The sequence below is a fragment of the Lissotriton vulgaris genome, unplaced genomic scaffold (assembly GCF_964263255.1).
Source record: "Lissotriton vulgaris unplaced genomic scaffold, aLisVul1.2 SCAFFOLD_2172, whole genome shotgun sequence".
NCBI classification, from domain to species: Eukaryota; Metazoa; Chordata; class Amphibia; order Caudata; family Salamandridae; genus Lissotriton; species Lissotriton vulgaris.
In genome coordinates this window covers 190,165-217,543 of record NW_028243964.1, presented here as the reverse complement: position 1 = coordinate 217,543, position 27,379 = coordinate 190,165, and the positions used below count along the sequence as shown (strand labels likewise).

Sequence of the window (27,379 nt, the reverse complement as noted above, 5' to 3'; positions counted from 1 at the left end):
TGAAAGATCCGAGTTGCGGGATGAATATCTATAAGAGAAGAAAGAAGCGAGGGGCAAAAATGAACTACAAACATACGGAGAAAGCAACATTTGAACTGAGATGGGAAAGGGAACAAGTGAAGGTAAGCAAAATACAAAGAGAAAAGTGTCATATGAAGAAGTTGAAAAAGGAGGTGGATTGCAGACTTATAAATTACTAGGAAAGGGAAATCAACCAGGAGCGAAGAAGTGCAAGCAAGAGAAGAAAAATAAGGAAGGAAATGATGTTAGTGGAGCCTAAATGAAAAAAAAACCTAATAGGACACATTACAATGCAAATATTTACAACACATGCCTGTACAACACAGTTTTTATATCGCAACATCTATTACAACGCATGATTTTACAACGCATGCCATTACAACACATTTTTAGAAACTACATTTACAACGCATTCAATTACAACGCATACTATTACAACGCATACCATTACAACGCATAATACTTTTAGGGCAACAGTAGAGTAAGTGTTGGATAGTGTAGGGGTAACAATTACTATTCCCACTCCAGTGAGAGCAACAGTAGGGTAAGTGTTGGATAGTGTAGGGAGAAAATGTATTATTCCCCAGTACTTACCTTATAATGCGCTGTAATGGCATGCGTTGTTGTAACATGCGTTGTAATGTCTGCGTTATAATCGCATGCGCTGTTAGGCAGTTGCTTTGTAATGGCTGCGTTGTAAATGCAGTGCGTTGTAAATGCCGTGTGTTGTAATGACTGCGTTGTAAAGGTTGTTTCCCAAAAACAAATCTAGCGAATGAGTAAAAGTTGATTTTGAGATATATGCATAACTATGGTGATATGAGCAGAAAGTGAAAGGAGGTGGGGCTTAAAGATGTTTGGAAGGCTTCTGGAAGGTTACGATAAAGGAAAAAGAGCAAAGGAAAAATGTACGAGTGGAAGACAACAATGGCAGGTAGATGTAGTGAAAAAGAGAGTGTCATGTGTTCTAAGTTAGTTTGTAAATCGTAGGAGATAATGGAAGAGAAGACTCCTGGTTGGTCTGTATTTGTAAATCCCCCTTTAGAAACACTGCTTAAGTTCAGGTGCAGCTCCTCTACCAGGGCGAAGGAGCGTCACCGCACTGCTTTCTCGCAGAGCGAGAAGTAGAAACAGAAACATAAAATGGCAATAACTACCATATGATGTTTCTGCTTCTCACACTGTGTGAAAACAGAAGGGTTTGGTTGGGGGCGGGTAGGTGGGTCTGCTCTAGGGCAGGTGAGGAGTGGTGTGCCCACTGCTGAGGGCGATGACTACTTGGTCGCCCTGCGGGGGCCGCCCAAACCAGTCATGCTCACTCTATAGTTCTCCATGCAGCCTGCAATGCAGCCTACATGGAGAACATGGGCTCCCCGTAAGTCCTTTTAAGGGTGGTGGCCCATCCAATCACAACACTCCAGTGAAGGGGAGGGGAGGGCGGTTGCCCGCTTCAGGAAGATGCGGTTGGCGAAAAGGTAGGTTTCAATGTTTTTTATTTTATATTACTTAAATTAACACCACCCCCTCGCATGACTTACCTCTACCCAACTCCCCACCCCACACGACCCCCCTCACTCCCCTGCACCTTGTGTGACATGAGAGCCACGACCGGAATGAAAGACACACAGAGGAGCACAGGAAGCACACGGGTTGCATGAACTGAGTAAAGTGGGCATCTAAGTATGGGCTGGTGTAGAGGAAGGTACAGTGTATTGGTTGGAGAGGCCGCAGGGAATGCAGGCAGAAAGGCAAAGGGGCCAATGAGTCAATACCTGCTCATTGAAACCAGTGGGGAAAGGCATATGGTGGCTCGTGCGGGAAAGCAAAGTGTGGGAACCAGAAGCTAACAGAAAATACACAGATTTACAGGAAACACTTCGGGCATGGGAAGTGCAGGAGGGCACATTAAGAGCAGGGAGGCACAGGCAGTAAGGAACAGGGGACAGTAACTTTCCCTTCCCTTATGGAAGCATTGGCCCTTCCCGCCTGTGTTGAGTGTGTTTTAAAATCTATGCTGCATTAGTTGCTGGCTACAAATCCCCTTACTCAGATTCCTCTGCCTGCCTCAGCAAGTGCTTTCTTTGTTCCAGCTGCACATTTTCAATTCAGCACCAGCATCTCTCCAATCAGCATCTCTACCCTCCTCCGAGCTATAGACGCTGCTTTGCTTCGGAGCCACCAGATGGCATTGACACCAGGTGGTTAACTTTAAGTTGGTGCCGTACATCTGTGCCCCCTTCTTACCTCTCTGGTTTTTGGTGCATTTAATATGTTACTTGTGAATATATTATCTTTCGTCAGTATTTAATTTGAGCAGGTAGTTGCAGGCAGGGACCACCAGCACTCATTTCTTGAGACCGATACTTTTTATCATCATGAGACTTTGACCCAGAATAAGAGAGAGAAAGGCAGAGAAGGAAGTAGGAGAGAGAAATATAGGGAAACAGTGACAACAGAAGAAAGTAAGGATGGTAAAGAATCTGCAAGAGTGACATAAAGGGTAAGGAGTATGGGGTAGATAAAAGAGCATAAAGTGAAATCAAGAGTAGACAGCCTTGGTATTTGTCATTCCCAACCTTTGGTAGTACTAGCAGTATCCTTTTGAGGAAAACTTTGGGCCCAGCACTGAAATGTTTTGCAAGTGAAGCAGTCACAGCAGGCATGTCTCGGGTGTGGGGATAGGCGTGGGGGGGGGGGGGGGGGTCAGGCGGGAAGGGGGGTGTCGCACTGTGGGAGTCGTATGAGGGGGGTGCTAATTTAATTAATAATTATTTTTAAAAAATGCAAACTTCTTTTTCGTCTGCCAGGTCCCGCATCTTCAGGAAGCAGGCAGCCTCCCTCACCTCCCCATAGCCAATCACAATGCTCCACATTGGTCAGGCAACCGCCCAGGAAGTGGCTTACGGGGAGGCCATGTTCTCCATATAGGCTGCATTGCAGCCTACATGGAGAACTATAGAGTGCACATGACTGGTTTGGGCAGCCCCAGATGGCCGACCAAACAATCAGTGCCCACAGCAGTGGGCACACCACTTCTCTCCTGCCCTAGAGCAGAGCCCCCAACCAAACCCTTCTGATTTCCCGCAGGGCAAGAAGCAGACACATAAAATGGTTGTTATTACCATTTTATGTTTCTGCTTCTCACACTGCGAGAAAGCAGCGAGCGACGCTCCTACGCCCTAGTAGGGGAGCCGCCCCCGTTTCATTCCCTTGTGCTGTGATGCCTGTGCACTTTGTGTTTCCTGTACCTCAATGCCTGTACCTCTACCCTCTACGTCTACGTGTATTAAGCACAATACTTCCCGCTCTGTTCCAGGCCAGGGCGACTGACTCCAGAACCTGGGGATCACGGTTCAATCCCCGGTGCCGGCAATAGATTAACCCAGCACCCTGTGTCTCTGGGCAATAGCTTGCTTAATCTTCCCGACGCGCTTTCCAAATGTGTATTATTATAACACAGAGCAACATAGAAGTTAAACAGCAACAAAAGAAGAGGAAAATAAAACCGAGGAAAATAAACGGGTCTTGTGTTTCTCCCACAAAAAAAGTGATGAACCGTCATTCTGCTTTCCAGAAGAGCGAGTTCCATCTTCTGAGGGCCTGTAAAGAGAAGAACCACCCCCTATAATGGTCTTACAGATATGAGGTATAGAAAACAGACAGTTAAACACAGACCTGAGAGTAAAATGCCTCTGAATGAAAATGGGTCAGTGTTCCCAGCCTTAAAGGCAACGCGTCTTCTAACTAGGGCATTCATTAGGATGGCGGGTGGATTGCCCCTGCCAGACCGCCGGTAGCCACCGCCGGCCTGGCGGGGGCGATCCGCCCGCCATCCGTGCTGGAATGACCCTCGCCATAATATTATGACTGGGGGTCTGCGGCGGACGGAAAGACTGTCCGCCGCTTTTCCGCCCCGGTCGCCTTGGGACCAGGTGGAAAAGGGTTCTCTATGGTGGCGGTGTCCATCAGACACCGCCAGCCATATTATGATGGGCGGTCCCTTTCCACGATGGGATGGAGGGCGGGAAAAGTCCGCCCGCCATCCTAATGGGGGCCTAGGTGTCAGTGTGGAAGAGCCACAGAAGGTGACACGTGCTCTTTTGTTCTAGGCCAAGAATGAAACTAGAATAGTTTTGGATTACAGGACGCATCTAGGAATGGAGTTGCATGGTCAAAAGAAGCGAAGAGTTTAAGCAATGCGGTCTAGACATGAAGCATAACTGGGCAATAGTGTTTCTGAAGGAGGAAGAAAGCAGAGGCAAGATCTTTTCACCAACCAGAGTTAGAAAACATGCTCTTTGAAGCTTAGGATACAGGCACTTAGGGCAGGATTTGGAAGAGTATCCAAGTCAGACAACCACCATGCATCGGACGAAACTGATTCCGAGTTGCAAAAAACCTAAGTACTCTGTTTTACTAGATTTTAAATGTAGTGGGTTAGAATCCAAGCAGACTACAACGCCTTTAGTTCTTGAAACGAAATAGATGCAAGACAGAGTCCATAAATCACTGCGTGAACTATAAGAGGCAAGTTAGTGGAGCCACATAAATATGAAATAGAATTAGGCTTAAAGCTGACCCTTAAGACAACCCATTTGAAAATGGGTTTACTATTAGAGAGATGGATTGCAATTCAATCCAGGGCATTGTGTTTCACACCCTCCTCGAAAACATTTGCTAGGATAGGGTGGGAGAACACATTTTCTTTTCAAAAAGAATGGTAAATCTAAACAAGCATTGACAAAGCCAAAAGGCTGGAATATAGCATCAGACCTATTGAGTTTGCCAAAGCTTGTTTATCATGAAAACAGTTAATCACAAAAGTGCTGTAAAAAATTAGTGACCATGAAGCCGACTAGAAGGGAGATAAGAGTGTGGAAAATATGAAAAGCTCCCTAGGCTATATTACTCTCTGAAGAAATACTAGTGGGTAGAAAGGAACTGAAATCTCCTAAGGCTTGCGTGGGTGCTGTTGGTGTTCTGTTTAATGAATGCACAGTAGATTGTTGCACCCATTTGAACGCATTGCAGCATGCAAGCACCAGCCCAAATCATTAGTAAACTTGAGCATAGCACTCTTGATCTGTGCTTTATAGATTTTAAACTGGGAACTATACATGTATGCGATATACGCGAGGTACTCTCTGTTTGCAAACCTTTTTTGCCTTCTTGAGTTAAGATGAGAACTATACTACTGTTGGGGTATTCCGATAAAATATTGTGTGAAAATTATTGTGAGACACAAATATTATGTAAAAAATATCATAATGTCAAGAATATTCTATATGACTCCTTTGGTATTCCTGGTGGAATCTTTTGGCGTGCAGGTGTTCTCACACGCTGGTGACACGCATATTCTTCTAACCTGGGACGGTAATATTTCTAATGCCCAGAACAGAAAATAATCATGTTTATCAGGGGTATTCAAGTGAATGCTCTGGGTTAATCGCCAATGAAACACCAGTAAAACCGTAATCCAAATTTTTAGTATCCTTCTCCCTTCTTAGGGAAGTTGATTTTGGCATATCTCTGCTCCTTTTCCTCCGACTCCTGCCACAGATGTTCAAAACCTTGGGGTGAAGTTTAACATTAAATTGTCTTGAATTTCTAGGTGGGCAGCGTGTCTTGGACATATTTGACCTCATATCCTTGAGAAAGTTTCTGTTTCTGCTTCCCTCACACTGCCAGAAGATGGTAGTTCATGCCCTCATAACATCTCGGTTGAACTATGCCAATGCCTTATACTGGGATCTCCCATTATAACAACTTAAGAGACTCTAGTTGGTACAGAATGCTGCAGCACAGCTCCTTTTTAAATAGTCCGAAAATCAATTCAATTCATGCTCATCTCAAGAAATTGCACTGGCTGGCATTTTGAGAGAGGGTAAAGTTCAAGGGACTGGTGTTGGCCCATAGAGTCTTTTATGGGTCAGGTCTCAGCTACCTGGCCAAAAGACTCACATATTATCATCCATCAAGAACTTTGCTCTCTTTGGAAGGTGCCAAAAATCAAGAGGAAGAAATGGAGAGGTACCTCTTCCTCAGCTCTGGTCGCTTCTGGCTGCAATGCTCATCCTCTATACTTGCGTGCTACTAAAGATGAAAGTTCCTTTCAGCATAGCCCAAAGACCTGGTTGTTTAACTGTGTCTTCCAGTTTATTTGTTGGAGCAGTGGTCATCGAGCCTTTAGCTCCAGGACATGCTGTAGAGTAACCAAAATGATTCTATCAAAGAAAAGTGAAGTGAGCAATTTTTATTTTTATTTATACTGGTGGAAGTGGTACTAGGTTCTCTCTTAGAGTAGTAAAGATGAGAGCACAATGTGCTTGTTAAAATACCCCTCACACACTAAAAAACCGTTAGTGTCATGCTTCATCATAGGGGTCTTCCCACCCCTATAACGGGACGGGGCGTGCTACGACCAGACGACTACGCGGGAGCACTTAAGTTGTGACAGAGGCTATGTGTGGGTGTATGGGTATCAGTGAGAGTGTAGGGACCTAACACTAGTGAGTGTGAAAAAATTGAAAAAAGTTAAAAATTCCCTGGCATAGTAGAAAAAAATACACTTTATTGGCTTCTCTAGCTGGGAACGTTAAGAAGGGGTTGTGAGGTAGAGCAATAGCTAGCTACCTAGTCGACATGTTTCGTTAGCAGACCCCTACTGCTTACTCATCAGGACCGAATTAATGATCCCTACATATCAGTACTCATTTCTAACAAGATATGCCTACTGTCCTACAAACAATGCAGCAAAAATCAGCTGGCTGTTTGTGCTTCGGGGCATGAGTGGGCCCAGGTGAAGCGAAAAATATTTCAATGAAAAATGGACCTGTTGTGGTCTCTGTAAAGGAAAAGAGAAAGAGAGAAACCAACATGTATGCATAGATTAGCATCACAATCTGAATGGAAATACACACAGATCATCGTGTCTCACTATAATGGTGAGATCGCTTTCATATCTGGGAGCGATATTGTACCTGAATAAAATCAAAACAGGCCAAAACTTTACATCTATGGGATTCAGCTATCCTTCGCTTCAGTTATCTCGATAGGAATAGTATAGTGACCTCGAAATGTGGGTACACTATCATCTCATCATACATACCAACACTCATAACTCCATGCATTACCAACAACCTGGCGATTCAAAGGGGAAAAGGGGGGGACCCTCCGTCATACTGTCTACACATTAAAAAACACTTGGCTTTCCACTCAACTCACAACCATGTCAAGGGGATTAATACATACTTTGTCAGTATTTGTTCAGAGCCCCATGAGTTTGCAGGCGAGGGGTTTCTGCGCGGTTTACTGTGAAAACAAAACCGCACCTCGTGTTATATGCAGATAATTTAAGAGTTCTTAGAGTCGTTAGCATTGCCCCTGCTAACCCGTTTTTTAGAGACTCGGGGCCAGAGTCTGTTACTCACATGTCCGGCAGGTCTACAAATCGTTATTCCTACCCCTGTGCTCCTCCGAGGATGACCAGTTTGTGTGTCCGCTCTTGTTTATAAGAACCCTGCATTTCCGCATTGTCATTCTGGTGGGTGGGGTTCTACTGTGCTGATGCTAGTGCGCGAACCTCTCAAGATGGCGGCTACTGGTGGCACAATCGGAGAGTGAAACGGAAGTCTTTCTACGATGTCGATTTATTTCAATGGATGGATATGGACACATTGTATGTTAATGGGTACTTTAGTTTATTAGAGGTTAATCAGTTGATAGTATATGCCCTCTGGAGCTACGGGTTTTTTTTGGGTTTTTAGGAGGTTAGTCTGGATTATAGGAGAAGCTTGTCAAAGCTGACTCCAGGGTATGTCGTCATTCAACCCGGTTTTGTGTGATTGAATGCGAAACACCCATCTCTGCTCTTTTTCCAGAAGGAATCGTTCATTGCTGACCAGCTCTATTACAGTCCATGTAATTTCCTCTGGTTTGTGATTTCTTTCCAAGAAGTGATTTGTGAGTTTCGTGCTAGATTTCCTGCATTTTATAGTGCTCTTATGTTCGCCTATCCTGATTTTTACTGCCCTGCTGGTCATACCCACATATTCAAGTTTGCATGGGCAAGTGATCAGGTATATGACGTTGGCACTATTGCAATTGCTGAATCCCCTCTGTTCCCAGACGGTACCATTGGTGAATGTTATCTTCTTGCTTTTCTTTGTTAGACCACAGACTTTACAACCTCCACAAGGGTAATGTCCCTGAACAAAGTTCGGATCTCTTTGTACACTGGTGTTATTAGGTTTTGGTCTTGTGTGGACCAAAACATCTCTCAGGCTTTTTGCTCTTTTATGCGCGAACATGGGTTTGGGTATTTGCATCCCACCACTGTTCAGAATCTTCCAGTTCCGGTTGATGATTTTGGTCACTAGATTAGAACTGGTGTTGTATGTGGTCACGCAAATTGGGCGTTTCTCTTCCTCCTTCGGAATTTTTTCTTCCAGAAGGCTTTCGCGGCAGTTGTTTTTAGCTCGTTTGTAAGCCTGGTTTATGATCCGATCAGGGTAAATTCGTGCTTTTAATTTCTTTTTGAGATCATCGGATTGTATTTTGAAGTTTTCGATCTCAGTACAATTTCTGCGTAGGCGCAAAAACTGTCCGTAAGGGAGGTTATCCCGTAGATGTCTCGGATGGAAACTATTGTATAGTAGGAGACAATTCTTTGAGGTGTTTTTAAAGTGGGTTGTGGTCATCAATCTCCCATTTTTGGGAAATATGTTCAGGTCAAGAAAGACCAGGTTCTCTCGGGAAGTTGTGCTGGTGAATTTCAAGAAGTCATCTTGTAGATTGAGCCATGTTAGAAATCTTTCGGAGTCCTTTTCATCTCCATCCCAGATGATCAGAATATCATCGATGTAGCGTTTCCATAATGTGATATTGGATCTGAACGGGTTATTGGGGTTCAATATCTTGGTCACCTCTAGATGATGTACGTACAGTCCAGCTATACTAGGGGCAAATGTGCTTCCCATGCTGGTGCCATGCTTTTGCAGGTATAGGGTGCCATTGTATTCGAAAAAAAAATCTTTGCGTGCAAGAGAGCAACAGTTAATCACCACATTCCGTGGTGTCTGGTATTCCCAAAAGTCTTCGAAAAGGACGTCCTCGATTATTTCTAGGGTTGCTTGGTGCGGCAAACTGGTGTAGAGGCTCTCTACATCGCAGCTTATCAGTAGCTGGGTTTTCCAATAGGTTCAGAACATCTTTGGTGTCTCTGAGGTACGTTGATGTCTTTTGCAACATAGGTCTGAGAAACGCGTCCGCAAACCTAGAGACAGGTTCCAGGACAGATCCGATGCCCGAAACTATCGGTCGCCCTGGGGGGGTTCTCCATACGTTTGTGGAGTATGGAGAACCCCCCAGGGCGACCGATAGTTTCGGGCATCGGCTCTGTCCTGTAACCTGTCTCTAGGTTTGCGGACGCGTTTCTCAGGTGCAAAAGACATCAACGTACCTCAGAGACACCAAAGATGTTCTGAACCTATTGGAGGAGGTCAATTTCGACCCCAAAACCCAGCTACTGATAAGCTGCGATGTAGAGAGCCTCTACACCAGTTTGCCGCACCAAGCAACCCTAGAAATAATCGAGGACGTCCTTTTCGAAGACTTTGGGAATACCAGACACCACGGAATGTGGTGATGAACTGTTGCTCTCTTGCACTCAAAGAATTTTTTTTCGAATACAATGGCACCCTATACCTGCAAAAGCATGGCACCAGCATGGGAAGCACATTTGCCCCTAGTATAGCTGGACTGTACGTACATCATCTAGAGGTGACCAAGATATTGAACCCCAATAACCCGTTCAGATCCAATATCACATTATGGAAACGCTACATCGATGATATCCTGATCATCTGGGATGGAGATGAAAAGGACTCCGAAAGATTTCTAACATGGCTCAATCTACAAGATGACTTCTTGAAATTCACCAGCACAACTTCCCGAGAGAACCTGGTCTTTCTTGACCTGAACATATTTCCCAAAAATGGGAGATTGATGACCACAACCCACTTTAAAAACACCTCAAAGAATTGTCTCCTACTATACAATAGTTTCCATCCGAGACATCTACGGGATAACCTCCCTTACGGAGAGTTTTTGCGCCTACGCAGAAATTGTACTGAGATCGAAAACTTCAAAATACAATCCGATGATCTCAAAAAGAAATTAAAAGCACGAATGTACCCTGATCGGATCATAAATCAGGCTTACACACGAGCTAAAAACAACTGCCGCAAAAGCCTTCTGGAAGAAAAAATTCCGAAGGAGGAAGAGAAACGCCCAATTTGCGTGACCACATACAACACCAGTTCTAATCTAGTGACCAAAATCATCAACCGGAACTGGAAGATTCTGAACAGTGGTGGGATGCAAATACCCAAACCCATGTTCGCGCATAAAAGAGCAAAAAGCCTGAGAGATGTTTTGGTCCACACAAGACCAAAACCTAATAACACCAGTGTACAGAGAGATCCGAACTTTGTTCAGGGACATTACCCTTGTGGAGGTTGTAAAGTCTGTGGTCTAACAAAGAAAAGCAAGAAGATAACATTCGCCAATGGTACCGTCTGGGAACAGAGGGGCTTCAGTAATTGCAATAGTGCCAACGTCATATAACTGATCACTTGCCCATGCAAACTTGAATATGTGGGTATGACCAGCAGGGCAGTAAAAATCAGGATAGGCGAACATAAGAGCACTATAAAATGCAGGAAATCTAGCATGAAACTCACAAATCACTTCTTGGAAAGAAATCACAAACCAGAGGAAATTACATGGACTGTAATAGAGCTGGTCAGCAATGAACGATTCCTTCTGGAAAAAGAGCAGAGATGGGTGTTTCGCATTCAATCACACAAAACCGGGTTGAATGACGACATACCCTGGAGTCAGCTTTGACAAGCTTCTCCTATAATCCAGACTAACCTCCCAAAAACCCCCAAAAATAAAACCGTAGCTCCCGAGGGCATATACTATCAACTGATTAACCTCCAATAAACTAAAGTTCCTATTAACATACAATGTGTCCATATCCATCCATTGAAATAAATCTACATCGTAGGAAGACTTCCGTTTCACTCTCCGATTGTGCCACCAGTAGCCGCCATCTTGAGAGGTTTGCGCACTAGCATCAGCACAGTAGAACCGCACCCACCAGAATGACAATGCGGAAATGCAGGGTTCTTATAAACAAGAGCGGACACACAAACTGGTCATCCTCGGAGGAGCACAGGGGTAGGAATAACGATTTCTAGACCTGCCGGACATGTGAGTAACAGACTCTGGCCCCGAGTCTCTAAAAAACGGGTTAGCAGGGGCAATGCTAACGACTCTAAGAACTCTTAAATTATCTACATATAACACGAGGTGCGGTTTTGTTTTCACAGTAAACCGCGCAGAAACCCCTCGCCTGCAAACTCATGGGGCTCTGAACAAATACTGACAAAGTATGTATTAATCCCCTTGACATGGTTGTGAGTTGAGTGGAAAGCCGAGTGTTTTTTAATGTGTAGACAGTATGACGGAGGGTCCCCCCCTTTTCCCCTTTGAATCGCCAGGTTGTTGGTAATGCATGGAGTTATGAGTGTTGGTATGTATGATGAGATGATAGTGTACCCACATTTCGAGGTCACTATACTATTCCTATCGAGATAACTGAAGCGAAGGATAGCTGAACCCGATAGATGTAAAGTTTTGGCCTGTTTTGATTTTATTCAGGTACAATATCGCTCCCAGAGATGAAAGCGATCTCACCATTATAGTGAGACACGATGATCTGTGTGTATTTCCATTCAGATTGTGATGCTAATCTATGCATACATGTTGGTTTCTCTCTTTCTCTTTTCCTTTACAGAGACCACAACAGGTCCATTTTTCATTGAAATATTTTTCTCTTCACCTGGGCCCACTCATGCCCCGAAGCACAAACAGCCAGCTGATTTTTGCTGCATTGTTTGTAGGACAGTAGGCATATCTTGTTAGAAATGAGTACTGATATGTAGGGATCATTAATTAGGTCCTGATGAGTAATCAGTAGGGGTCTGCTTACGAAACATGTCGACTATGTAGCTAGCTATTGCTCTACCTCACAACCCCTTCTTAACGTTCCCAGCTAGAGAAACCAATAAAGTGTATTTTTTTCTACTATGCCAGGGAATTTTTAACTTTTTTCAATTTTTTCACACTCACTAGTGTTAGGTCCCTACACTCTCACTGATACCCATACACCCACACATAGCCTCTGTCACAACTTAAGTGCTCCCGCGTAGTCGTCTGGTCGTAGCACGCCCCGTCCCGTTATAGGGGCGGGAAGACCCCTATGATGAAGCATGACACTAACGTTTTTTTAGTGTGTGAGGGGTATTTTAACAAGCACATTGTGCTCTCATCTTTACTACTCTAAGAGAGAGCCTAGTACCACTTCCACCAGAATAAATAAAAATAAAAATTGCTCACTTCACTTTTCTTTGATAGAATCGTTTTGGTTATGTAAAAGTTCCGCTTGGAGGGTGATCCTATCAAAACCTCTACGCTCCTCTTTTTGGTTTGGACATGCTGTAGAGTAGTCGTGTGCTCTATAAACATTACTTAATTAATCAAGTGATTCTGGGACAGCATGCAGAAGATAAAAATATCATGTATTTAGGTATTGAAAATAGATTTTTAAAATAAAAAATATATTGTTTTTTTCAATATAGTTGCACATAATATTTTTATGTAATTAGTTTAATGAATGTTAGTGATTTTAGTATTATAGTTATTGGCACTGCAACTTTTTAAATTTAATTAGAACTTGTTAATATAGTGGCAGGTTGTTAGGTTTAACCCCTTCGATGCTCATGACGAGCTCAGGTCGTCATGCAGTACACTGCTTATGTTCTCATGACTAGCTCAGCTCGTCATGAACAATGGGATTTCAGAAAGTACAGCATCCTTGACGAATTACTGCAGCAGTGATGGTGTTAAAGGAGATTAGGGTGGAATGTTTTTGATATGTAAATTATTATTTCTAATTTGTATTTATTTTTTGGTTAATGTATTTATTTAATTGATGATGACTTTCGTATATTAATTAGTTGATTGTTATGTTAATTATTTCTTCATTTAAATTAATTGGGAATTGATTGATCAATATATTTATTTTTTAATTGCATTAATTTATTATTATGCTAATGTTCTTTTATTTAATTTGTAATGTAATCATTTCATATTATTTACTTTTTCATTAGTTTTAACCCGTTAACCGTGGCGGTAATTCCGCCGTGGTGCGGGCGTTTCCGTGCGCGGGCGGGGCAGTGTCGGCCATTGGCCGACGGCAGCACTGGGAAGGTAGTGCTGCCGTCGCCCAATGGCCGACGGCAGCAAGGAAAGGGTTAACAGTTTGTCTGTGTTTGTTTTTAGAGTAATAGGGTGGGAAACGGTTAAAGTGAAATTAGTTTTAATATTTCAACACATTTTTATTTTATCTGTAACATAAAATATGTATTTATTACATGAAATGTTATATATTAAATACATATGTTTAACATTTTAAAGATATTTTAACATTTTTAGTGTACATTTACATGTTTTATTTGAAAATAAATGTAGGAGTGGTGATATCAAATCTGACTAATTCAAAGTCCAACACTTTCCCTACTTTTGCTTGCATTGGAGTTGACTTAGTAAATCTGACCCTGCCTAAGTCCAACACTTACCAGACTGTTAGTCAGGTTAGGGTGGGAGTTGTGAATCTGAATCCTACAAGTTAATTGTTTTAATATGTATTTTTGTTTTAGTTAAAAAGTTAATTTAATGGTTTTTTTTCTTTTTTTATATGTTGTACTAATGTAATTGTATTAATCATTATTTTTATTTAAATGTTGCTACTTTATATTTTTAATATTTTAATATCTAGTGTTTGTAATTATAATCAATTGTTATTTGTTTTTTATTATTTATGTTTAGTTAATAGTTTTAATGTTTGAACATTACAAGTTTATATTTCTTAAACTGTACAATTATTTTTTATGTTACTGTATATTTTATTGCAGTATTGTTGTCTTCTACGTTTTTGTTATCAATATTTTATAAGCAAGGTATGTGAAGTCTATATCTGGGTCCTCAATGTTTTTGGGGGGGAAACATGTTTTGCTAATATGTATTTTCTTCGCTATTGAGTCACACAACTACTGTGGGCTTAGCCTGATGAGGATGCAAAGAGATAACAAGAGCCACAGAGTCAAAGATTGCTGTGGGTGGGGTGTAAAATCTTTAACTGCTAATTTCACTTAAAAGATGTTAGAAGGGGTGGAGACCAGCAATCTATTGTGAGATTGGAGGCTGGTTCTAGTGCAAGTACAGCATCAAGATTCACCTATATGCAACAAGTCTGCTTGAAAGTCTTCTCTGCTTCACATATTGGCTCAAATATTGTGTGCACATCATCCAGAACTGGATGTCCAGCACGTACCCGAAGCTCAGTCCCACAAAGATAGAGTTCCTGTTATTTTCCGGGAACAACAAACAAAAAAGAGCATGAAACTGGCTCAATGAGATGAGACTTGGCAGGTTCAACCCCCAACTTTCATTGAATGCCAAGTCACTTGGATTCATCCTGGGCACCAACCTCACCTTCAAAAACCCATTGCCAACAACACATACCATCTGGTATCCCTTTATATTGTTCACCATGTACACTGCAAGCACAAACATATTTAAACACAAGTACATATCAACAATATAAACATTTACTTATTAAATGTTATTCACAACATTCTTAAACACAATCAGCACACAATTAATGTTAGCATGGAAATCATCATGTTTGTCATGCCTGATTGATTACAAACCTCTAAAAAACCTTAGGGTGAGGCGATTGTTTGAGTAATACTACCTCACTATCTAAATTTGAATGAACATTCAGTAGAGCAGTACAAGTAATTATTTTTCTTTTATTGTAATTCTGCATCATTCACGTATAATATCCTGACATTACGCCTGAAAGCATACAGTAATTGTATTTGAGATTGGTCTGAATAATATTTATGACATATATTTTTTTATATCTACTTGCTTTTACATCTGTATTTGTGGCTGCAGTGCACAAGATGAACCAAATGAAGCCACCCCCATATAGTACAGCAATAGGATCTATAGGTTGACAAAGTTACACACAAAAACGTTTAAATATTGGCCTCTTTATCCGTGATCACTGTGCCTCTCGGCACATGTCCAGATATGACTCCCTTCCAATAACCACAAAAGAGAGATGTAGGGTCACAGGGATATTTAAAGACCTGCCCTGGTTCCTATCCTCATTTACTATAATATCAACAACAAGTAGAACCGGGGGTCTGAAATCGACAATGTAGCCGACTGACTTCCAATGCTCCAATCAGTAAGTAAGAAAAGGAGCCACAGAGAAAAAAGGAAGAAGAAACAAAATGAGAAACCAACATGAAGTTACAAACGTTTAGTCAATGGTGAGATCCTGGAGCAATTGTTTGGATTCCCATCAATATTAACGTTGTGATCAATCTTATCATTTGGTCGTCCACCCGTGCGGATGGTGTGTCTCTTGATCATAGAGACTATCTACCATCTGTAGGGAATTTGCTCAATTGGATCAAACCAAAGTCGAGAACAGATAGTACAGTCCCAATTTTCAGACCACAAGGGGATAAAGTGCAGTGCAATAAAGTGGATTATCATGCACCTGACATACACATTGAAATGCTTGTACAGTGGGTTAGTAATAACTGCTGTGAGGCCCATCATATGTACGATCTTTCTTCCTAACACTCATCTACGAGTAAGGAACAATTGCATACTACAGGTTGTTGTCCTAACAATCACTACTGAGCATACTACAGGTTGTCGTCCTAACAATCACTACTGAGCAAGGCGCCATTTGATTCTAATAGAAGCTTGGGTTACCAACGCCGAATAAGCTTTGCGATAACGTTTTGAAAAAACTACCAGTATCATTAGCGTCCAACAAGTTTTTTCACTCTGTTCTACCAACATCATTATTTAGTGGATTACCAGTGAAGGTCATGGCTATGTCTTTTCATCCCAGAAACATAACTCTATTCCCAACTTTAATTTACATCTATATCACGATATTTTACCGATTTTGGGGATGTAAATGACAGTTAATGTAAAATTCACAATAGTAATACGGAATGATCAGTACGACATCTCTCGTACATGATAGACTCTCTTTCCGGTGTAAGACTGTTAATATATGCTCAGGGAGTGTATAATAGACAAAGTCTTACAACAAACACAAAAGAGCTACGAACGCCATCTTTATGATGTCATTGAGTAGTTCTTTATGTTACCGTGGGAAGAGCCGCGATAGTACGAGCCAGCGCAAAGGAAAAAATGGCGATGTTTACAGTAAGAGATCTTGTTCGTTTTCCACAATGGGGCTTTGCTCAGGTTATTAGCGCATTCAGGCTCTAGCTAAATGGCAGTGAGGGCTAATAAGTATCTTTGGGTATGAATCCAGATCATGACGTGATCAGAGGGCTACGTTGGACGTTAATTGAACAGGTCTCCCAGCCCAATAAAAACGCTCTACCTGTGCTGTTTGTTGCCTCCCCCTCAGCAAACATCCGAGGCAACGACAGGCCGGTCAGGACATGTCGAACGCATTTGTGACTCGTGCTCTGAACTTTAGAGGGGTACAAATATGGGTCACCTAGCAGGATGGGGAGAAACACTGAGCTCTGCCTTGGAATTGAATATGGCTTATAACATAACCAACACATGCCATACTTCTTATAGAGCTCTACTTTATCCTATGATATGTTAAAAGTGCGAGATTTCAATAGAGACTGACCATCTTGTTCAGGGTACATTGAAGGAATTAATTAGGGGACTCCTGATTTATTTATAAGCCTCAATGTAACCTGGGAGACATACATAAGAGTAATGTGGGAGGAGTTGAGGTGAGGAGGGAGCAGTGAGACGCCATGCTATGGACTTTTTAAAAATGTTTTCTCTGGAGAGGATTAACAAGTGGAGGGTTTTACAGCATGAGTAAGCTAAGGACTGACTAAGATTAGACCTACTTCTCTATTCCCTTTGTTTTTCTTTCCAGAGCGGGGCCCGTATATACCCTGAGCTAGGTCCAGGTGAGGTGAGGTCCAGTCCCCGGTCAAGAAGGGTGAGGAATCTAGATTTTAAAATGACTGTTATTCTTCATTAATAACACTACGGTTTGAGCAAACAAAGTGGAGTAATCTTCAGTATGTTTTATCTTAGATGCCATCTGCATTCTTTGAAGCGGAGGATCGATTCATATAGGTTGTATATGTTCCAACCTTTGATAATGAAATTTTTTGCACTCATATAATTTAAAATAAATTGTAACCAAATTGTTGCAGTAGCATAGTTTAAGAGCAGAGGCCCTGAAGAAAGCCGTGGGTAATGTTTTCCCTACTGGCTGAAACATGTTGGCCTTACGTTTTACAGTTATTTATTGAAACTGCCCCTTGCACTGTTCTGTTTTTAGACTAAGGGGTGAGGTTATCTATATTTAAAAAGTTCTCTTTTTTCCTCACCACCTTATTTTAAATCACCACTTTTTCTGTTTTTTGCACTGCACTTTATTCCCTTGTGGTCTGAAAATTGGGAATGTACTATCTGTTCTCGACTTTGGCTTGATCCAATTGAGCGAATTCCCTGTGGATGGTAGATAGTCTCTATGATCCAGATACACACCATCCGCACGGGTGGATGGCCAAATGATGAGATTGATCACAATGTTAATATTGATGGGAATCCAAACAATTGCTCCAGGATCTCACCATTGACTAAACGTTTGTAACTTCATGTTGGTTTCTCATTTTGTTTCTTCCTTTTTTCTCTGTGACTCCTTTTCTTACTCACTGATTGGAGTATTGGAAGTCAGTCGGCTACATTGTCGATTTCAGACCCCGGTTCTACTTGTTGTTCATATGCCTCCCTTGCCATGCCCTGTGTGGCACCTTGCGGTGTGCCTCAGTGGCCTCTGAATATCCTGGTACCCATGTCTCCCTGTGCAAGGCCTAGAGCCTCCCTGCTTGTGTTCCTCTTATGTCTACAGACTATGATGCTGAGGCTTCCTTGCACATGTCCCTTGGGCTTCATTGCCTATTTCACATATGCCATCTCACCAGTATCCTTGTACCTGCTTGAGCTCTGTGCCTCCAAGTTCCCATGCATCCCTACTTGTGCTTCGTACTTACTGTTTGTTGCCCTCCTTATTTACGTCATTTCTTTGCATCCATGACACTTTCCCATGTACTCCCACAGTTCCACACAGCATCTTCACCCATCTCAATACTCCCAAACCTGTACCACCCTCATCTTTTGGGCCTTACTGTACCACACTGCCGCTCCATGCCATCTTAACCTGTGCCTACCTGCCTCGTGCCCCCTTTCAATTCCATGCCAGCAGTCCTCCCTGGACTCTTTTCTCACAACCATGCCTCTCTGTGCTCGCGCTCACCTATCTGTACCCCTTATATCTCCACCTCCTTACTGCTCTGCCTCCGTGCCCTTGCACTTCCAAGTCCCTCCGCGGGGCCTCCTTTGTGTCTACCTCTGAACACCCTTTCCCTTGTGCCCCATTCACCTTCCTGCCCTTGTGTCGCCTGCCACTCCTTGCCTGAGTTCTTCCTCTGCCTCTTTGCTTACCTGCCCTTTCTAAAAATTAATACAGATAATACTTTGGAACTAGAATCAACTGTTTTCTGCAACACAAGATGATGCAAATGAGTCTATGAAATACTTTTGTTTGAGTGAAGCTTGCACTATTACTTCTCATGCAATGCTGTATCCATGAAGGGAGTGTGTGAGCGAGATGTGTGTTTGTGTGCGTCTGTGTGTGTGTCTGTGTTTCTGGCTTACACTACTACAGACGAGAATGTAACTGTCCTGTGTGTGAAGGAATCTTGCAGTTCGGCAGACTTTATTGTGCCTGTTATGTGTAGCTACCAAAAGATAAAGTATGTCACACCACTTTACAAAAAACAAAACTATTGGTTGAGTCAATAGACGTTTGCATTGTTCTTCAGACACCTTAACCTTGGTTACTCTTGTTATGGTCCTTCCCAAAGCATATAATTCTATTGGATATCTGGGACTCACACTGGACACAAGATCACTTTCTGTTGTCCTTCAGTAAGATAATGCCCGACGGATGTATGATGTTACAACGCATACTTTTACCATGCATACCATTACAACGCGGTATTTACAACGAATACCGTTACAACGCATAGCGCTTAGAGGTGCTGGATAGTGGTAAGTATAATTTTATATTCCAACTCCAGTCCCCGTGGACACTAGGGAAGGTGTTGGATATAAAATTATACTTATTCCCTATCCTAGAGCGCCCCCCAGCGCAATGCGTTGTAATGGTATGCGTGGTAATGCCTGCGTTGTAATGGTAGTGCGTTGTAAAAACTTTGTTGTAACAGTTGTATACCATGCCCGACAGTCCTGGCCAGAGGAACGAGTTAAAACAATGATCAGGTCAAAGATGCACACGGGGTCATGGTGCTGTATGAATCTGGGTAAATATAAGCCACTGCCCTTCTCCCCATTCCTACCCTTGAATGCAGGACGACTGTAAACAACCTTCTCTGATGAACCATTTTGTGGTCATGCATTTGATCCCAGCCAGTCCACGTTTCTGCCACAACAATATACAAACATACTCCTTAGAATCCTTTGGATAATTTTACTTTAAGAGCCCTGTAGTCATGACGCTGCTCTAAACTTAGCAGAGCACCCAGTATGCCTAAATTACTTATGGCAGTTTCCCTAAGCAAACCTCAATAATCCGAATCCTATTTGTTCGCTAAAGCATTCCTTCTTCATCCCAGTCCATACTGCATTATACTGTAATAAGCCTAAACCCTATTTTCAATGATCACCGATTTCAGGATAGATGACCACTCAAAAAGTGACCACTCTCCTCAAATCATCATCATCATAAGAACACCCACATAAGACATAAAACAGTTTTTGCAGACTACAACTACAAATTTAAAAAGCTGAAGATGGAAAGACCCGAAAATAAAAAAATAATGCAAGAAATTATTAGTGCTCCTCACCCCCAGTATGCATCTGGGGAAGATGGTCAAACAACCATTTCAGAATGGAGCCCAAGAACAGATGAATTTTAAAAAACAACTTGCAGAAGCATCTTCCAATTTTCCAAGAGAATGTGAGTGAAAACTTGCAACTGACTCATACAAATAGATGCTTCTCCAAACAGGTAGTGCTGGAAAAAAATTAATTAAGCAGGCAATTGAGAATTCCTAACAATCTTCCTCTAAGTTTAAAAACAAGTCTAAGGGAAATAGTAACAAGAAGGGAATTGCACAAGTTAAGACCGAAGGTGCAACGGGGCCAAATGACCTTCCTTCTGGCCTCCTTAAAAGAAATATGGAAATTTATTTAGTCTCAGACTTCGGCAAACTCATTTAACAACTGCCTAGCATCTTGATCAATCCCTGATTCTTGGAGAAGTACAATTTTACATCTGACTTTGAAAGGGGCACCACAACAAACCAATCCAACTATAGGCTAATAGCTGTTTTTGAAGTTGAGACTAAAATATTCGCTAACTTTCTATTAGTTCAGCTCTGGGCAGAGCAACTGGGCCTTGTTGCTTCAAACAAGCAGGCTGAAACGGTACCTCCAAAAGTCTTATTGCCTCATTAGTTCTGCCTGGGGATGCATTCAGTAAGAAACCACCATGCTACACCTGGTTTGAGTACTTTAGGTCAGCATTTGACAATGTCAAGAAAAACATGATGGCTTAAAGTGAAATATTGGGGATTCTTCTCCCCCACTCAAACTTGCAATCAAATTACTTTATTCTAACACCTGAGTCGCCTTATAATTGAGCATCTGCACCTCAATTTGAAAATGAATTTAAACATCAGACAGTCCAAATTAAGGATGCCTGTTAGCATCCTTCATATTCAACCTCTACATGAAGGATCTCAACAAAGCGTTGGAAGGCTAATTCACATCCTCAATGATTAGCTTTTAAGTCAATAACCAGTTTACAATTAAGCCTGGGCGGAGTTCCGCTATGCGGAACTTCACGAAGTGACAAAAAACTCCACTGCGCTACTCGGAGCTCCGCGAGTGGCAAAGTGCGTTAAGGTTATGTCGTTCGCTGTGGTTTTGAGCGATGGGTGTTTGTCCCGCATTGTAAAATCATAGAAAACGCCACCATGCGCTGTGCAAGAGGGCACAGCTTCCTTTCTGCTTCTCAAGTAAAATTTCTACTCAAGCGACAGCTTTCTCAACTCGAAGAGAAGGTTTCTCAACGCAAGTGGTCACGACCTGCCATGACCACTCGCATTGAGAAATCAGACCCCCCGCATTGAGAAATCTCATCTGGAGGTTGATTTTCCTCGCTCGCCAACTAGACCTTGATGAGCACGAGCAAGGAAATATCTCGCCAGAAGGTGGATTTTCCTCGCTCGCGCACGCCAACTTGATGCTGACGATTGTGAGCAAGGAAAAAAACTCTGCTTCGCGGAGCAGAATCTTGGGGAACTCTATGTGCTTCGCAGAGGGCGAAGTGCAGAAAACTCTGCAAACTCTGTGACTGCCCAGGGTTATTTACCTTGCAGGGATGATATTGTCATCCATAGGCCTACAAAGAGCAATAATGACATTGTTAGGCTACAAAACTAATCAAGGCCTAGAAATAAACAATAAGAAAACCAAAGTTTTGGCTTTTGAGCTCAAATGAGGGAGAAAGGAAAAGGGCCTAAAATAGTTCCTTGATAAGAAACTGAATAGAGTGTCCACTTAGAACGCATTTGGAGGTCATCTTTGACATGCACTGATATTTCATCTCACACTTCAATAAGACTCAAGCAGGGCTCGAGTCGGGGTACCATGCGGGTGGACGGTGTCCCCCCACGTATTTTACCGGGAGCTCGATAACAGGAGCAAATGGAGCAACACATTCACTCTCTGGGGCAAGATCGGAGCCCATTCAGAATGCTACTCACGCGCTGGCTTCTCTGATGCAATCGCATCTAAGGGGTGAGCGAGGGGAGGCAATGAGTCTGATGGTGCAACCCACCTTTCGTGACATCACTTCCTGTTGTGACGTCAGCGTTCCCCCACTTCCTTTTTAAGGACTTATGCCCTGGACTCAAGGAAAGATTTATTTCATTCACCTTTAAGTCCCTATTCAACAACCTACAGTGCCCTTCCTTAGAGACAATTGTCAGTATCACCCATCTCAAATTATTTCCAACACTTTGCAACAGAGTAGTCTATCACTGCTATATACCTTGAGATGTGTATTCCTTTATAATGTATATTCTGTTTGTTACTTTTTTGCTCTTTCTTATGTCATTTTTGTACAAAAAAAGTCCTACCTCTGCTTCTATTTTTTTCAATAAAGCTTTTTAACCAAAAAAAAAATAACCCCCATCAAAATCCCCACTCATGCTTATCTATCTCACGGTAGAGCCAAACCAGTGCCTTTCGACCCCCAAACCACAAACACATGCTTCTGATCTACACGAAGCCACAGTAAAAATGTTCTTATGGCATAATTTTATTATTGGGATTAAGGAATGATTTAAGTGGGCCTCTTTTACCTGGTGTCACTGCACTTGTTGCATTACAGCAGCCTGATCATCTGGCACGCCAGATTATCACACCTCCCCCATACAAATACACCGATTTTAATAACCAACCACAGATTTCTGGCCTTGCAGAAGGAATATTAAGGTTCCATTCGAGCCCTAGGCTGTGTATGAAGTTTCTGAAAGGACATGGAAGGTCCTTGCCCTGCTCCTGTGGTGAACTCTGAGGGAAGCTCGCGAGGGAGGATTTAAAGCGCCCCTGTCTGTAACACGGCCCTTCAAATAGGCACCACGCCTTCAATTCCTGCTAAATGCAGTATGCAAAAAAAAAACACAGACTTTTCAGGAAATACCAGATGTTCTCAGCACAGTTGGATATAACGGAGTTCAGCCTTCGAAAACGTTACCCTCAGCTCCAGTTTGTTTGGATGCTTCGGGCACTTGTTTATGGTTTCTAGAATTTTAAACTTTAAACACTGGCGTAAGGGAGAGGTGTGTCTCTCCTGGTAAATACCTAATGACACATTTTCAATTCAGATAACGAGTGTGTTTTAATGATCGCTACTCATTCAGTAAACAATACGCGTCATTTTAGGTCACAGCAGCTGATCCGAGCACCACAAGGGAGAAAAATGTAGCAGTAGCGCCAATGTATGCACCAGGCAGAGAGTGGAAGCAGTTCCACATGTACTGTATGCTAAGTAACGATGACAACTTTCCACTGCCGTCGCGTGGGGAACAGTGCACATTTAATGCTGGAGGCGCCGATTTCTACATAAACAAAAGAGACGGCTCCACGTGACAGCAGCAGGATTACATGCTGCAGGTGCGCAGAAAAACAGGGTGACAGAGCAGAGCTACTTGAAGCGGGTGCAAAGGAAGAATCCAGCACCGAGGGCATGAGTACAATCTACAGCAGCTACACATACGGGGACAGCCTCGGCTGTGCCTATTGTGGCCATCCAGAAATACTGCGACAACAGTGCTGCCTGCACCATGCTGTTACAGAAACAGGGAGACAGGGCAGCAGCATTACCGCACCTCTCGGGTTTGGATTGGGATCAAAAATTGCCTTTAAGAAAAGTGGCCCACATCTGCGCATTGTATCTTTTTTCAAAAGCTGCTTCAGTGTTTTTTTAAGTATTATAAAAAGAGGAGGGTAGTTCTATAAAAGAGGCATGTTTTCTTAACTTCTCCGAGATTTTTTAAAATAAGCAGATGTTGCCGAGACTGTTTGTTTACGGATTCATTCACAATGGTGAACCACACCTGAATATTAGTGAGGCCACTTCTGCTCAGGCCCCCTGCCCTCAAGCAATCACCATACATTAAGGGAGGTAATAGAAGCTCATCTGCCTCCTCTCATGCCACTCTAGCCCCCATTGGGCCGATGGTGGCATCTTAACAGCACAGACACAGCCCAAAACGGCCACCACGCTGGCCCATAAAACGGTCCACAGCTGGAACCCGGATACCAGCCCATTGCCCTAGGCGAGTGTCCTCTTTACCAATCCGATACCCTACCCCAATCAGTAAAGGATCAGTGTGATGCATGCCCTACTCCTCACAACAGGTGAACAGAGTCTCACAGCAGCAGTACTGCCTGCGCAGGTGTTTTGGCACCGCAATAATGCCTGGACCAGTCGTAAAAAAACAGGGCGACAGCACCAGGTGAACAGGAGGAGGGCAACAATAGCCTCCTTCTTTCACTGACTGACGCCGTTGGTGTGTTCTTAATTGTTAGCTGCGACGCTAGGGGAACTGAGGCATCATATCTGCTTCTCCACTCAACCAAATTGTTTGATCCTAGGAAATCACTGCCTCGGTTATTTTATCTTCAACCATGGAGAACGAGCAGTACCTATAAAACAACATTTCTTTGTAAATGTGGCACGTGAGTGCTTGATCATTTGCCCGAGTATACAATAAATGACACACCATAATTTGCATAAATGAAATACAGCTGCGTCCAGGCTTCACACGTGGGGCGTATTTATGGGCGTGTTCTAATGGAATGTGGTAATTTTCTGTCCCCCAAAGCTCCACGTTTAGGGCGCACGGCCACGCTCCCTGACATGAATATTGGTAACCGTGCCGCCGACCTTCCGTGCGCAGCTCCAGCACGGGCATCCCACCGCGGCATCCACCCGGCAACAACACGGCCATTCCCTGAAAACAACCTGCTGTGAGCAGGGCGGCGCGGGCTCACAGCAGGCTGTGAGCCCGTCATCTCCTGCTTACCTTCAGGTGGTGCTGTCCGGCTCCTAGTCCAGCCGCCGTCTCTTCCTTGATAAATCCTCTGACCTGGGCCGCCGCAGCGGTGCAGGAGCAGGGCCGGCCGCCGCGCGCCTCTGGACCCCGCCTCTGCCGGAGCTCACGCGCCTCCCGTTGCGGGGTGGGGGCGGCGGCCCGTGCCACCCGGTGCTGCTGCTGCGCCTGTCACTCTCTGACCCCGTCTGTCGCGCGGAGAGGGAGGGAGCCCAGAGGCTCGTGAGGTGACGTCAGCACTGTGGGCAGAGATACTGACGAGGAGGCGCCAGCAGGTGCGCTCACCGTCCAGCTAAGAACTAATGCACTGATGGGGCAGGTGATGGCCGCGTGCGCTGCTGTGAGAGAGAGGGCAGGCTGAGCTAGGTGAGGGGTAGCAGGGTCGCTGACGGGAATACATCATTTAACCCTTTATAGTCAATGGTGCCAGGGATCTGATCTGACTATAAAACATGCAAGTCATAGTCTCGAATACCGGCAGAGCAAAATCATCCTTTCATCATTCCGAGGTTCCCCACATTTGTACCACTGGACTGCGAAAGAGTAACGCCGTTAACACGCAACAATATCCGAGGCTACAGAGCCACGGCATTGTGGCAGCAAGCACCACCTAAAAATCGCCTGACTGTCCTATTTGTACTGTGTAAACACATTATGGCCATATGTATCAATACATTTCCCCATAGACACAGAATGGACAAAACCCTTTGATACATCTGGCCCTATAGGTATAAATAGTTTGCCTTTGCCGAACACATGGACACAGAAATACACAACATCCTTACTCATATTGACATAGAAAACATATGTCTGCATATAACAACATGGTGACGTATATAAACATGCATGCACAAACACACAGGCACCCACTCTCACACTACCTGACGTTGAAGTACCTACCCTAGCTTACAGACACCACCTATTCACACAGACCAAAAGACAGGGCTGCACATGAACACATACTAAAGGACATATACTCACCTATCGATACAAACAAACGCACGGAAACATGCACACTCAACACACATGAAGCGCTTCAAGGACACATACAGCCCAGCAAAGCACACATACATTCAGACAGCACACACAGAGGCGGGGGGTGCTTTTCACAGACATACAAAGGGATGGAGAGATGGATTCCACCTTCAATTACTCTTAATCTTTACATGTTTGCAGAGCAGATAACATTTGAGGTAAACAAAAGAGTGGAGCGTTAATACCCATACAATCCTAGGCGTCTCCTTGGAGGGGGATAATTAGCTATCCGAGTCACCATCCACATTACGTGGAGAAAAGATAAAGGGCAAATGTAAAAAAAAACGCACAAGGTGTAGTATTGGGGGCAGGGCTACCACACAGTTACTCTAGCTGTTGCTTTGCCCATGTTAACTCTTGCTCACATGAGATTCTCCTTTAGCACCCAGTCTGATTGCCAAAAGATGGGTGGCATTGCTGAACTAACCGTTAATATTGCTAAGTGATGGGTGGCAAATCTGATCATGCCCTCGGTTTACTTATTACGGAGTGGCACTTCTAGGTGCACCGAGGGTTGGCAAGTGATGTTGGTCAAATCATATCTCACCCTGAGGATTAATCTCTGTTGGATGGCAGATATGCACAGCCACTAAGTCTTGCTAAGGGACTGGCCACACATTTGACCTCAGACTACTGCTGGGAGTGTTACTGAGACTTGTGAAGACTTTGGCAGCATTTCCAACAACTCCAGATGAAATCGTTTTTTTTGATCTCTACTGATGAAGGATGAAATTCAGAAACATGTCTAGAGATGTACAGCACTATCGGCACCAACTTTCGTGAAAAATGACAGTTAAGATTGAAGTAAGTGCTAATTGTGAAAAGCATTCACTATAATGTAAAGGGGCAAACTGTGATGGGATGTAAGGCAGTCTGCTCCCATCTCCCTTCAGTTTAAAAAGGATCCCTTGAGCCAGTGAGCCAACAAGCTTTTGGAGATGCACTTGAGCGCCTGTGAGAGGCTCTGAGAACAGAGGACTGTGGCAGCATTCTCAGCAACCCGTGATAAAATTAGTTTTTGATTTCTACCGATGAAGGAGAACATACAGAAACACGTGTCTAGAGATGAACAGCAATACCTGCAACAACTTTGGTGAAATACTGCTACTAATATTCAAGTGGGCTCTGATTGCGAACTGCATTCACCATAATGCGGGGCGAACTGTGCTTTGCTGTGAGGCGGTGTGCTCCCACCCCCCTTTTGCTTTATTATTATTTTCACTGTGCAAACTAATTGGAAAATAGGCAGAAAACATGAATCTTGCATCTTCCTGCAGCAAGCAAACAATTTTGGGAAGGAAAAAAGGAAGAATTAAGAAAATCTTCTTAGCAACATCCATTCCGAAACCTCAAAATGCAACTGTCCTAATCAGAAAACATTCTTTCTTGCTACAAGGAGTCTTCATAAATCCAGAAAGAAAAAGATACATGAAGCCAAG

At 43.3% G+C, this 27,379-nt stretch overlaps 1 protein-coding gene across 1 annotated transcript in view; it reads right to left on the bottom strand.

Annotated features, from left to right (window-relative positions):
• The window catches only part of LOC147668193 (rho guanine nucleotide exchange factor 37-like), a gene marked incomplete at its 3' end in the record, with an annotated part of 239,489 nt that extends 214,391 nt beyond the window's left edge, over positions 1–25,098 (bottom strand). The window contains exon 1 of the mRNA XM_086948714.1: positions 24,879–25,098. The remainder of the gene's footprint in view (positions 1–24,878) is intronic.
• Positions 25,099–27,379: the final 2,281 nt, after the last annotated feature.